Source organism: Ischnura elegans, chromosome 4, assembly GCF_921293095.1.
Source record: "Ischnura elegans chromosome 4, ioIscEleg1.1, whole genome shotgun sequence".
NCBI lineage: Eukaryota > Metazoa > Arthropoda > Insecta > Odonata > Coenagrionidae > Ischnura > Ischnura elegans.
Window position 1 is genome coordinate 42,958,140 of NC_060249.1, and position 14,957 is coordinate 42,973,096.

General features: G+C 38.8%; 1 protein-coding gene and 1 non-coding gene across 2 annotated transcripts in view; both read right to left on the reverse strand.

Moving 5' to 3' along the window:
• LOC124157369 (dual specificity protein phosphatase 10-like) overlaps positions 1–14,957 on the reverse strand; it is a 255,437-nt gene that overhangs the window by 193,896 nt on the left and 46,584 nt on the right. The window lies entirely within an intron of this gene.
• Trnak-uuu lies at positions 9,257–9,329 on the reverse strand. Its single transcript has one exon. It is a non-coding gene; the product is annotated as a tRNA-Lys (tRNA).

Consider the following 14,957-nt stretch of genomic DNA (forward strand, 5'->3'; position numbering starts at 1 on the left):
GGTACGACGCGTTTCGACGCTAAGGCGTCATCCTCAGGTACTTGAGAATGACGCCTCAGCATCGAAACGCGTCGTACAAATAAATAATTTTCCAGGGAAAAGTTACCAGGGTTGTGGATTTTCATTTCAACATGGATTTTCACAAAGTAAAGGCCGATTCGATGGATTTCATCAAAAATGTGTATGTTCTACGTAATGTTCTCTTCCTTGATTTTCAGATTTAGTTGGCTTTGGCCAATGTTAAATCAAATAGTTTTCAACTTTCTCTTTTCGCCAAAACCACACATTACACACGACATGAGCAACAAATGACATTAAAAGTAATTATTTCTATCTTACTGGTGGTGGCGGCTTCATAGAAACCGGGACCGCTATACACATGCTTTCTGCGCCTTCTAAATTTTTACGCTCATTTTTCCCGCCGATTTATAGTTATGGTTTGGTGTGGTATTTGGAGAAGGTGACCGACAGCTGAGGTCATTTGCGTCATGAGGGCATGGCAGGGAGGGAAGGGTGGAGTGAAACCGGGCGTCGGCATTAGCCTACTCCTAACGAAAGGCGCCAAGGGGATCATGGCTTAACGTCCCATCCGACGGACTGAGTACTGAGCTTAAAATGTCCTCTTCACAATATTCAAGCAGGAATCGGGCAGACTCTGAAAAATTTCTGCCACCGCTGGGATTTGAACTCAGACCGACGGGACGGAAAGCCAGCATTCTATCCGCACCAACTCAACCCGATTCCCCGTTGATTCTGCGCATCCACAATCCCAAGCTAATTTTCCCGTTGACTTAACTTGGTTCCACGCCAATATTTTCCATGAACACCGCCATTGATGCATGGGAACTAGAATCTCAGTATCGGAGCTCCCAACGGATGATTTATTGCTAACTTTTTCTGTATATACCACCTCCTAAAGTCTCCTATAGTGCGCGCGCACCCGAGTGCTCGGTTCAATAAGGGACTCGCAAGGAGCGAAGGGCCATCATAATCACCTCGCCCCCCGCGGCCAAAAGGGCCGGCAATAAAACGAAAGGGAAGGTTTTTAACGCTTTTCCCGGAGATCAAATGGCCGTCGACGAAGTCTTATGGGGAACTACCATGACTAACGTACGCGGAAATATCTGGAATTATACATTATTCCCTTCCCCTTTCCGCTAGCTTCCCTTCTGGTACCGGAGAATTAAAACCAGGCCGGTCCCTTCCTAATTAGGTGAAATGATTTTGGATAGCCCTCAATGACGGCAGTGGAATTCAAGTACACTCTTCACTCAACCTTCCTCTGTAAATAATACCCACGTGCATTCGTGCACGGCTCACTTTTTAGCTAGAAGCGGAGCTCTCCACTTGTTCGCATTCTAAATCTGAATTAAATGAATTGTAGATGCCGTTATCCAGCCATCTCGTAGATGTAAAATTTCAATCCAAAGATCTCAAAAAATAATCTACTATCAAAGAATAAAATTGCGAAAAATATAACAAAACTCCATGATATTAACCTGAAGTAAATAACTGTAGATGCTGTTTTCCAACTTTCTCGCTAATGAAACATTTGATTCCATATTTTTGATCTCCAAGAATACTATCGTAATACCTTGAACAGCTTTGCAAAACTCATGCTTTAGTGTTTGAATCAATTAATGGGAATTAGGAATACATACATAAAAACGAAAATGAAAAGGAGACTTCGTTCATTTCCACAGATTTATTTTGGCGGTACTGGGTACTGGGTAGGTACTTGATAATGACCTCGTTGGTCGAAACATGTCGTACCGCCAAAATAAATCTGTGGAAATGAACGAAGTCTCCTTTTCATTTTCGTATATTAATTTCCACATAGTTGAGCCTAATAAAATTGAACGAATACATACATAACTTTTTTTTAAGTACTTTCATTCTTACACAGATCTACATACTCAAGGATGGGATTGCAGCGTCATCTGAGAAGCTGAGAAGAGCAGGTATACATACGTATCAACCTCTCCTGCGTCTGCCGTAAAATCAAAACACGCAAAATTCGGAATAAATTCAATAATTCCTCATTAGCGTGTCCGCTTCCGCAAGATGTGCCATAGTATTTATTTTAAAATATTGAAAGCTCACTCACCGTGACCGCCAGGTTTAGGAAAGCAAGGAGTTTCACCAAGTTTTACTCACCTGCAAGAAAAGGATAAAATTAGGTTAGAATTACAAAAATTATGCGCAAAATTTTTAAATAAAATATCAATAGATATGAAACACTAAAAATATGTTGATACACAAAATTATAATGTCCTTACCATAGTTAAAACCATGGTATCTATGTTCGACACAAGATCAACGAAATATTGCGTAATCTCATCGCTATAACTGGAGGTGCATCTTACACATTGTTTTATTTTCAGCACTGATAGACACCCAAATTAATATGAGTAATTGTTTTTAATATACGCAGTATACATAAATAAATTAAATAAATTATATATTCTGCGTATTAAAAATACGCAGTATATATAATTTATATACTATAAATAGCAGAAATTTCATACAAAATTTATAAATACCGTTTAAATAACATAGCCCTAGTATTTTCTGATCCTTAATGATATTTAAAACACTGATTTTTCAATGGCGAACACCGTCATCGTCATCACGGTTGAGCGGTCCATTTCCTAACCCTTATCCTAAGATAGTAGCGAGCTCAAATTGGCTTACATTGGTAATAAAAAGGCAGTTTTAGAAGAGGATACCACCCATAAATATTAGTCACACGGGTATATTCATTTTCATTATGTTCCTCACGTAAGTAAACTCAAACATGTTAGGCACCAAAATGATCGCTATCAGCCATAAGATTTGCTCCCACCTGACAGCTGAGAGCAAAATCATCCCTAATGTTATCAGCAGTGAGTCACAGCCTCTCTTTGCCGTCATCTAAGAATATAACCTTAATTCGCAGCAAAACATTACGAAAGAGATTGGCGCCACCGCGACTCTTTTAACTTTCAAGATGTTATCAACGGCGATAAGCCACATTTCCACACTTTAAAGATGCGAGAGAATAATTAAAGATCAACTCTTGAGATTGACTCTTATTATTGACGCTCATTGCCATGGCGAAACAGTCGTTTTTATCAATTCACTCGTTCTTGTATGGACCGCACCGCAAGTGCTTGGTAGATGAGGATCGAGCCTGTGTAGAGTAGAACAAAAAATTATTCTATGTTTTCGATGACATTTTCATCCCTCTGCCCGCATTGAAACTAGTAACAATTCAATCTACATTTAAAACCTAGTATTTGTTCGCCTTCTCAGACAAGCAACGCAATTTATTCATGCGACACTCCATGATAAAAATTATTTCCTCAAGTTGCGCTGTGACGCGATGAAGAAGATTCCATTCAATCCACAAAAGGATTGAAATGTGAGTGGTCTATTAGAATCTAATTGATGGTGGGAAGACACGAAATAATATATAAGTCGGTCGGAAGCCAAGGGGTACAAGTGATTTCTTTTTTCTATACTGAGTTAGGTAAAGAAATCAGGTATAGAAAACAAACGAGATCAATTAGATATCTAATAAAGCATTTGATTTTCCAATCAATGTCAGCACAGAACTGAGACTCACTCGTATCCTTTGGCAACCAATTTTTGTGTATTTCTTCCAACAATTAACTTCAGCTAACTCTGTTGAGAAAAAAATCACTTGTACCCCTTGGCTTCTCACCCCCATATTATGTGAAAGTATGAATAAGGTTATATTGAGTTTAATACGAAGCATATGACGTAATGAAAAATCCGTGCAACATTATAAGAAATATATAAAGTACATGGTATTGACCAGCTTTCTCTATGGAAGCGAGGCTTGGACGTTGACAGCAGCAGAGAAGTCAAGAGTGGAAGCATTCGAAATGTGGTGCTACCGAAGAATGATGAAGATAAAATGGATTGACCGTGTGAGTAACCATGAAGTGCTAAGGAGAGTAGGAGAAAAGAGAAGCCTCCTAGAAACATTAAGCAGAAGAAGGGACAACTTAGTTGGCCACATTTTGAGGCACGATGGTCTGATGAAGACGATCGTTGAAGGGCAAGTGGAAGGGAAAAAGGGCAAGGGACGGCCCCGAATGAGTTATATCAGACAGGTTATAAAGGATGTAAAAGAGAATAAATATGTAGCTATGAAGAGATTAGCGGATAGGAGAGAGAAATGGAGAGCTGCGTCAAACCAATCTTAGGATTGTTGACTAATGATGATGATGAGATTTTTAATTAACTGTAGCTTAAAATCAGCATTACAATAAGAGTATTTCCTATTAAACCCGCGTCAGGGTTCATAGCAGGTGACCATCGTTTCCGAAGCAGATATAATAAATACTTCATTCCCCACGCCTAAGAATCGGCCTTGTCCTTGAGCCTTTGGCGGATTCCTAAGAAATTTCTCTACCTGGAATATATCATCACGATTATTTACGGAGTGAGTGTCCTTAAGTTTATTCCTCAACCTCGAAAGCCAAGATAACCAGGTCCTCTCTGATAAACTTGATCACTTTGAAAAAAAAAGGCTGAGAAATAAAAATGGTACGCTTTTCGTAATTAAAAATATTTACTTCCGCCTTCGGCTTAGATGCTTCAAGATATATCATTTATTTAATTGCAAAATAAAAACTAACAATTTTAGCCATGTTGATACAAATCTAGTCCTCAATATGCAGAAGTACTCCAAAATAAATCATAAATACCTCTAAGTTCGCCGAAAATTTGTTGATGTCAAATACTTGAACAAATGTTGATGTCGAATACTTGAAAGTTTATTATGGCTTATGAAAAGAGGGATTTTTCCGAACAGAACCTAGTACGGAGTTAGATATAAAAGGTTAGTATGAGTTATTATGGTATGTTAAAGCATTCCTTATTACGTTATCTAGCTGATAGCGAGTGAGGTTCGTTCGAAATATTAAATGCTGCTGCATGGTCATTTCATAGGATGAGAGTTTATTTCCAGCTGGTTTCGGGTTAACTATCGGGATAACTAGTTAAAACAGGTAAATGTCTTCTAGAAGAGATTTAGAGATTTATATTTCTTCGTTTATGCGTTCGAATTTTATTTAATAAGATTTTGGATATAGAAAAATTGATTATATACGATTTTGGTAATTCATAAGAATTCACAAGTATCCATGTGAACACAAACATACTTTCAAAGGTGCGCATAAATAAACGCCTTAAGTTTATTCCTCAACCTCGAAAGCCAAGATAACCAGGTCCTCTCTGATAAACTTGATCACTTTGAAAAAAAAAGGCTGAGAAATAAAAATGGTACGCTTTTCGTAATTAAAAATATTTACTTCCGCCTATAATAACTATATAATAACTATAATACACTACAGCTAATTAAAAATCTGGCTGGTCAATATCAAGAAATTTATATATTTTGTATAATGTTGCACGGGTTGTTTATTATGTCATATGCTTCGTATTAAACTCAATATAACCTTACTCATGCTTTTACACATATATATATATGATAAAATGCAAATTAGAATCCTTTCAGGGTATTTTCATTCATCATATTGAGCTCAAACTCCACTTCAATGCAACATTTTAAAATTTCCATTAATCCTATTTTCGTATACATGATGAGCGCATCATTTGATACAGCCATCGGTTTAAATCTGGCTCCGAGTAACGAAAAAACATGTTTTAAATCATCTCTCAGTCACTAAGTAATACAAAGTTTCCATTCAATGCAAACTATTAGAGTGGAATGAACAGCAATGTGTTACGATTTTTGTTCTGAATGACCTTTTTTATTCTCTGTAGCTACAGAAGCGTGGCAAGAGACGGAATATTACCCCTTCATATCGGCCGAGAGCGCTGCGGTTTGTTTGCGGAGAGAAGATCAGACGACAACGAAGCACCGATGTCGTCATTTCGACTCCTCAACCGCTAGCGACGGGACGTCTCGCAGCGGGACGCCATCTCGAAGCTGGACGAGAAAATTGAACAAGAGATGAGAACGGACCCTGAAGAATGAATACACACACTCGTAAGACCCAGTCCGAGCGACGAAGCTATGATAAAGCATCCCCGCATTAAGTGAAGTATATATACATATCGTCCAATTCTAATGGGCTAGGAGCAGTCATTCATCTTCGCGTGCACGACTTTTCGATGATCAAACGAAGAAAATATCACTTCCTAAAAGAATGATTGCTTTCGCTGGAGCGATGGATGCTCTCTCTCTCTGGAGAAACTTACTGTGGTGTTGCACAATTGTCGAAGGCCACTGAGAAGCAAGTTGAGAGTGAGTAACTGAAGCGCTTTGTCCGACGAAAGATAAGCGATCTAGGAAATAACTCATGCCGCTATTGGGAGAGTGGTTTCAGTCAACGAGGAATGCTTCATTCAGCGATGCGAAAGCAAGACTGTCTCCACGACGTAATACTCCATCATTACCGAATGAACTCACGGCAAAATTATGGCTTAGTTCAGTGCAAAATACAAATGTAGAACCGGTGGTAGTCATGGTGAAACAAATCAAGTCCTAACAATGCAAGAGCGCTCATAGCTTTCAGCGCATGGGACCAGATTGAAATAGCAAAATTCAGGATCACGAAATTGATCTGATTGGCTGAATTCGACGATACCAATTGTTTCCATGATGCTATTTTCCACAGGAAATTTCACTTTAAAGGTCACGGATTAAATGTACCATGAATTAAATAATTTTATTTAAAATATTTTATTTACCAACTTTTTGTACTTTGCATAATAATACAGAAGCTGGGTTCAATTTTGCCCTCGGCTTTTGGCCATTTCGCAGGGATTATACGCTCGCTCATTATGATTTCATCTGATTCCCTAAATAAACGACCTGACTGCAAATTTAAAACGAAAGTTATTGAAAATAGTTTATCTTTTTCTGAACACGAACTCATTCCTTACATATTTCCAAGAATAATAATAACATGACGATATAAGTACATGAAAAATTGTATTCGAAGATTAAAAAAATCTAATAGTACTCCCTGCATCAAATATGTGAAGGTTGACAGCGAATACACGGTATTTCATAAACGATATTTCCTTAAATGATTCTCCTTCGATTGTCTGTGGCAAAAAACATATTATAATTTTTGCGCATTGAATTAATTTTGAGATGACTTTTTAAGAAAAAATTCAAAATTAATTTATGGCTACTGTAATTAAAGAAAGTACCCATTTCGTAATCAGAAGTAAGGGAGAGATAGCTTTGGGTATCGAATTTCTTGCCAAAGACCCCAAGTAGTCCAGAATAAACACGATTACGCTGCATAGATAATCAATCCACCAGATAAAAACAAAGCTCACAATGCCGCACGTTGACTCCACCCCGCCAAAAGGAAAATCTCACGTCACTCAACACGCCAATTTGCTTCTCTTCTGCCACAAGTGCCTTCACGCTCCCGACAGCCACGGGCTTCCAGCATGTAAACTAAACGTCTTCACAAACCAACCTCTCATCCCTGGACTATGTCAGCAATTTCATTACCAAAATACTAAAAAATAGATTACCACATTCACGCAACATTTCCACTAATGCTATTCTCTCCTCCCTCCTCATCCCTAATCTCACGAGCCATACGCTCTCAGCTGACTTAAATATTATGTATAAGATTCTCAATTCCACCATCGACTGCCCTGAATTGCTCTCTTTTATCAATTTTAAAGCTCCACCCCGCCCAAACCCGTTCTCATCCCCCAATCCACATGCCCATTCCTAGACTTTCACTTACTGAACGTTCGTTTTTCTACCGCATTACTTCTGTGTTGAACTCACTCCCTCCACACATCGACCCCTTTGCACTTCCATTGAAATCCTACATAAGCCTTTCCCTATTCTATATGTCACCGAAGTAGACTGCACCTGCAGATTCTGGATATTCTTCTGTTTTTGTAAATTTAATTATTGTTTTCTACTTGTTATATTGCTTCTTCGTTCTCTAAATTATGTCTTATTACCTGGCCACTATAAAATAGCAACTGTATGCTGAATGTGGTTCTCTTTCTTTAAAATAAAATAAGGATAAGCAAAATCTCTCATTCTCTCTATCAAGAGCAAGATTCTCGTAAGAAAATACGTTTATAGCTGTCTAGTATAGGAAAAAAAATTCATTCAAGACAGAGTCAGTGATTTTCACATATTCCATAATTCAGTTTCCTTCCACCATCACTAGCCTCACAAGTAGATCCCAGGGCATTGATGCGATTGATGCCTGCTATAATCAACATTATTCATGAGTAGGTGCAAGAGCAACACTTTATATTGATAAAACATAATATTCATGGCAACCAAAAATAAAAAAAAACTTTGATTGATTTTTGAAAATACTGAAAAATACAACGTTAGTGCAATTAGAAATAAAATATCATGAAGCAAATGCCGTCCGTGGAGAGTGGCTGGGGGTCTAGGGGTTGAATATCTCCGATATCCTTGGGTGATGCAACCTTCAACGCAATATCTTTAACAACCCGCTCCTCCTCAACCCCCGAAATGTAAACCACCTCCGAAAATATTCTTGCTACAGCCATTCCGAAAAGGGGTAGCAGCTAATTTATGAAATACAAACTATTCGACAAAAAAATAGTGTTATGTTGCGTAGTCCTCTTGCATGATTTTCGCATGCCCGATGTATGAATTTCCAAGGGAAAGATAAGAATTGACGATTCAGTCGATTGTCTGACCACATTTACGTACCCTGCCATCTTTAAACCTTTCTAACCCAGAGCTACTTTATTGAGAATTCAAATTTCAAGATTTTTCGTCATGAAAACTTGAAAAATTTGAACCCAATCATAAATATCGTGGTAGCTAAATTATTAGTCATTACAATTAACACCACAAAATAATGCGTAGTTTAGATATTTCCTGAATAGAGCAGATCATTCATGCATTTTTGGTGTTGCTTAGAAGTTGCATTAGGTAGAGTGGAAATAGTCTCGATCAGCGTAAACAAAAAATACACATATTGAAAAGATGTTCCTTCACTTCGAAGCATTCATATACTAAGAGAATTCTGAAGTAAAACTTAAAGTGGACCAAATTATAGACAAAGAAAATTATTACGATTCCAACCTAGAAATACGTGAGAAAGAAATAGTGCTTTCAGCAGAATAAAACGACGAATGATCGAACTTCAAACACGGCATAAAGCTTGATGTCGCTCACATTCCTTCTGTGCGAAAGGTTGAAAGACCGTTAAAAAAATACTTTTGAGAATTTGAAGCAAAAAATTGACGCCCGAACAGGGACTTGAACCCTGGACCCTTAGGTTAAAAGCCTAATGCTCTACCGACTGAGCTATCCGGGCCCTTGATGCGGCAAAGCGGAAAATACTGGAACAAATCGGCGGCAGCTTTAGTAACCTCTACAATTCTGGGTATGATTCTGGCCTTTAAATTGGCGGGAAGTCAAGAAATTTAAACGAGAACACATGAAAGACTTCACTGCGCGGAGGGAAGTCGGTTGACGAAAATGATTGCCACAGATACTTCAGAGGGGATTTCTCAATTTTCTGGACAGCGTTTAAGGCCCTGAATTCTTCTCAGGTCCCCCCGGTCTTCAGCTCTCTTAGAAAACTAAGATTAAAATTTCAGCGAATTACCAAAAGAAGCAGCCCTTAGAATATTTATTATAAACGTGGAAGGTTATTAATATTTTGGTTGTCTTGTGTTGTATTCTTAATCATTCATTAAGATATATACCAGCACAATTTAAATCGGTGGCATTTATCAAAACACTGTATAATAGACCGTATATTATACTTTGTAGTTTCACAAATCAAAGGAGATGAGAGTCTTACCGATTTTTTTGTCTTAACTAAAGAGTTGAAATATTCTTTCGATTCGAAGGTATTCAAATGGGTAGTTTCCTTCATCAAAGAAAACGAAAGGCATTGATTGCGATTCTTTACCCACCATTAGTGTATTCATAATACACAAATTATTTGGTTTTTGAAATACCGGTTTTGACGAATGGCAAGGGTCAAATTTTATCCTCATTTGAAAAAGGCCAGATTGGCTCCCATGCGATTCCACTCCACGTGACGTCACAGGGACCTAGTTTCTACACGAGAGGATAGGAGTTATACATCGTCTGAGGTTACCAAAGCATGCATGAGGCACAGAGCTCAGGGAAACATGTCTTAATAATCACCTATTAAAACTGGCTTAGGTCGGAAAGTTTTCTTCGTTTGATAAGGTATTAATAAACCTTTTTTAAGCCAAGCGCTACCAGCCAGCAAGGTACTCAGCTACCCGCTAGCATCCTGCGTCCTATCAGCGCTCAGAGCCTCGATCAAGGTCACCTCACAAGGCTGGAGGGGGAACCAGAAATGCGTCGCACGGACTTTTTCCCATCATTCCTACTTACGCGTCGCGTTTTCGCGCGCTTGAAAATTTTCACTTTTCATTTAATCGCGAAAAATAGATATCGTCATTTAAAAATCTAAAAGCGTGAAATACGTACTCCAGGAGTAATAATCTTTCGATTTAGGCAATAAAAAAATAATAGGAAACCACCTTATTGGAAAAACAGGAGGGTGTCTCCATTTTTATAATTTTCGAATACAAAACGTAATTATCTCAGTCGTTAAAAGGAAAGGAAACAGGCTAAGCTTCCAAATTGTTTCCGACAGTATATTCCTATGACGCAATTGAAAACATTGGGTGCTATGTCGAAATATTTACTGGCGTTAATCAGGCAAAATATTAAAAACATACATCATACAATTTCACAGTTTCTCTATCATTTCAATGCAGCGTTTAATTTAAAAAAAATCCTTCAATGACGTTTGATATTTAATTACTTATGTTGATGGGAGGTATTGTTGAGGAGAGAGAAAAATGGAAAAGTCTCTCCAAGTAGTGAGGAAAAAAGAAACTGTATCTAAAAGATTCGTAGAAGGTTACTCGGTAATTCCACCGGGTCAGGATCTCCAACTCAATCTCGGCCGACGTTTCGATGTAAGAGTTGTCCATCGTTGGGCATGCCCTGATGACGATGAACAACTCGTATATCGAAACGTCGGCCTAGATGGAGTTGGAGAACCTGACCCGGTGGAATTCCCGAATAAGCTTCCACGATTCTATACGCCGAGAAAGCCTGAAATCATTCTAGTATAATTGTATAAAGAAATTAGAAAGGACTCGGAACAAAGCAAGCGTCTGACGTTACACTACATCTACATCTACATAATACCCTGCGATCCACCTCTAAGGTGTTTGGCAGGGGGTGATCAATCACCAGCATGCAGCATGTAATTGGACTGCAACATGCACACCACACAATACAAAAAACGTCATGCATACTAGCAAATTATACTACTATATGCTGTTAGAAATAATAATAACATTAAGAAACATGCATTAAGTTTTACAGAGGTTAGTTGGCTACACCACAAGTCATGCAATCTATTTATGAGTTCTATCGCTGCCGTTATAATCTCTTATTGATCGTGGAAAAAATGACATTCTGAATCTGTCTGTTCTACAATCTATCTCTCTTATTTTATTTATATGATCTGATCTTCCGTAGTATGTTGGCGTCCGTAAGATATGGTTAACTTCGTCAGAAAATACACTGCTCTTGAATTTATCTAAAAGGTTTAGTCTATTTTTCAATCTCGTCCGACAGAGATTCCAATCCGAGTTTGTCTAAGAGGTCAGTTACACTAACAAGACTATCGTAACGACCTTTCACATACCTCTCAGCTCTTCTTTGCACGCGTTCTAACTCTGTTATTAAGCCTTTTTCATGGGGGTCCCAAACACTGGCAGCGTATTCCCAATGTGGTCTAACGAGGGAAAAGTAGCTAATTTCTCTAACTTTGTCGTCGCACTTTCCTAATATTCTTTTAGCAAAACCCATTTTACGATTAGCTTGACCGGTTATTTCTCGAATATGTTTATTCCACGATAGATCATTATTGAGTCTAACTCCTAGGTATTTCACGGATTCAACAGTCTCTAATTGGGTACCCCGAATTATATAGCTACGTTGTAAACTACTGTTACACTATGTACGACGCCCATCGGGAACACAAATTCGAACGCAAATCGCGAACAGGTAACAAAACTATCATAATAATATTCCCCGAAGACTTACCGACGATATTAGGGCCTCCGCAAGTCTCTCCCATGCTCGCACCGTGTTAGCAAAACCCTCTGGTCCATTACTACCTTGGGTTCGACCGCTCCCCACTCTCCCTTATCTCCACGCCTTATGTAAACTAAGCTACACCCCCGCGCCTGCCTCGGCAACAGATCGCGGACAACTCTCCTACACCGTGACTCACCTCCTCTTCTCCAACGCCAGAGTCTTCCTCAAGTCCTTCCTCCGGCACCTTCCTCTTACAACACCGCACATGAGGAGCGCGTCTCCCATTCGTAATAGCATCCGACAGAGGACCGCCCACGTGAAGTCATAAGGGTCCTCTTCACCTATTGTCCTCGAGTGATACTTATGATGACCGACGCTCTTCGTCGCGGAAGTAATGCCTCGTTCACATTACGATTGCCCGAGCGATCGTCCTAACGATAGTTGGCCGAACTAGCCGTGTCCTGGCAATAGTTCACGTAGTTCCGAACGTAGCCACTTTGCGCTGGGAGACCGGAAACGGAAGCGACAGCAGAAGACGAAAAGCTCGAGAAGCTCTATTTTTTTCATGGATTTGTCCTAGGAAGGAAGAATATGGGCGGAAGAAAAATTATTCGGTAAATACACGTTGAACACAGTAATATCTTGTCCCTGCATACCTCAACAGCTTTGCTACCCGTCAATATCCCGTTCACTTTAGATGTCAACACTAGAGGGCAGCACAGGTTTTAACGATCGTCGTGTGAATGCACGACAGTTCCGACAATCGCTGGAACAATCGTAATGTGAATGAGGCATAAGGGGATCGGGAACTGCGAGTGTATTTTCAGAGGTCTTATTAGTGCAATGGCTTGAATATTTGCTTAAACTATGGTCATATATGCCATTCAGCCAAATCGCAAATTAATATTTTTGACAAAGACAGAGAGGCCTTACCATCACGAAATAACATACACGGTGTGACTCGACCCAGGGGAAGGAACTGGGCCACAAACCTGAATGTGTGGATTTATTACGCCTACGATTGAGCTCAAAAGCAATTATTTGTAAACGAATGGTATCCTAGCAACCACTGCCACACGCCTGCGGGGTATCATGTAGATGAAGATGTAGATAAATATTTCATAAACCATGCATCACTCTATGCCACATAGGAGTACAGCACAGACCAATTTACGTCGCAAACTATATATATGTTAAGTAAGAAACTATAGGAAGAATTCAAAGAGAAATAAAGTTTCGAAAATAAAAATCGAATGATCATTTAAAAACTGACGGAACATACTGTTGAGAGCTTATTAGTTTTTTTCTTCCTGCATAATAATAATTGCGATCGCAGATAGAGTACAGCCATGGAATCTGCATCAATAGAGCTGTAGAGATCTGACCTACACAAGCATTCTTATGTGAAAAGAGGGCAAGGGAATCTTAGCTACCACATTCCAATACGGCAATAATGCAATATGAGTGTCGAGACTAACAGATGAATTTTGGCAATTTTCCAAAAAATTCACACACCTGCGTTGGGAATGCCTACCTTCCAGGCGCCCCCCTTCTTCAACTTGAGACGCGATGCGATTCATCAATGCAACCATTCACAATGATGATCGAAATTCCAAGAGGGACATTTTATATTTTTCCTCGTTATAATCAATGCTTAAAACCTATTACTGGAAAACAGTACTTCAGTTATGAAGAACAGACTAGAATGTGCGGCGGAAAGAAATGGAATACGCTAATATTCCCGATGCCTAGATTTTACAGGAAAATGGAATGAGGGTTACGGCCTTATATTTTATCTAACGAACTGAGTAAAACATTCCAAACAAAACAGCCCGAAAGGGTTCCGAGTTCCCTGAAAAAATTTCACCATCCAGGGTTTGAAGCCGCTACTGTTGAGAGGTGAGCTAGTAATATAGCCATTCCTATAATATTATTACATATTTCTCTACTTATTCATTTCAGGTTTCCATTATTAAAAAGAATGCATGTTGAGCTTCTATCCTCAAATTAAAATTGAGGGTGGTAACCATAAAAACAAGATAGAAAATATGGACATTCATCAATTTTCTCCTCTCGTCCATAGAGACTGGCTACAGCAAAAAATAAGGAAAGACGTAAACGCATCCATCGCTCGACGAGATCTATCATGAGCGCTAACTGAAGCGCCAGCGAGAGTGCCACCAGTAGTGCCACCTTCACGCAGTTTCCATGAACTACCAATTTTTCTTCCAATTCTAAGCGCGCCGTCGATAAACGTGCAGCAGGCCGATGGACAGGATGATGAGCAAGATTGGGCAATGGAGCGGGCTCAGTGACAGAGGAAATGTGCGAAATTAAAAACGCATTTTTTATTTATAACTCCATAACGGAAACACATTAGGTAGAGAGGAAATAGTCTAGATCAGCGTAAACAAAAATTACAAATATTGAAAAGATGTTCCTTCACTTCGGAGCATTCTATATCAAGAGAATTCTGAAGTAAAACTGAAAGTGGACCAAGTTAAGTAAAAATGAAAGTGGACAAAGAAAATTATTACGATTCCGACCTAAAAAAAACGCGAGAAAGAAATGGTGCTTCCAGCAGAAAATAAAGAATTTGGACAAAACACCAAAAACAATATTAATAAATCAGGTAGCTGCTGAATAATGGAAATCTACCTATTCGCGTTAATCTACAATTGATGCGAAAAATTATCAAATGTATTTGCGGCGATATCAAGGAAATCTGTTCAGATTTCAATCGGGTTTTAACCCTACATTTATTTTCTAATAATATGAATCATAGTCAACAGGCATGCAACGAGTCGTTTAAGAAACATTTATTTCATGAGAAACAATG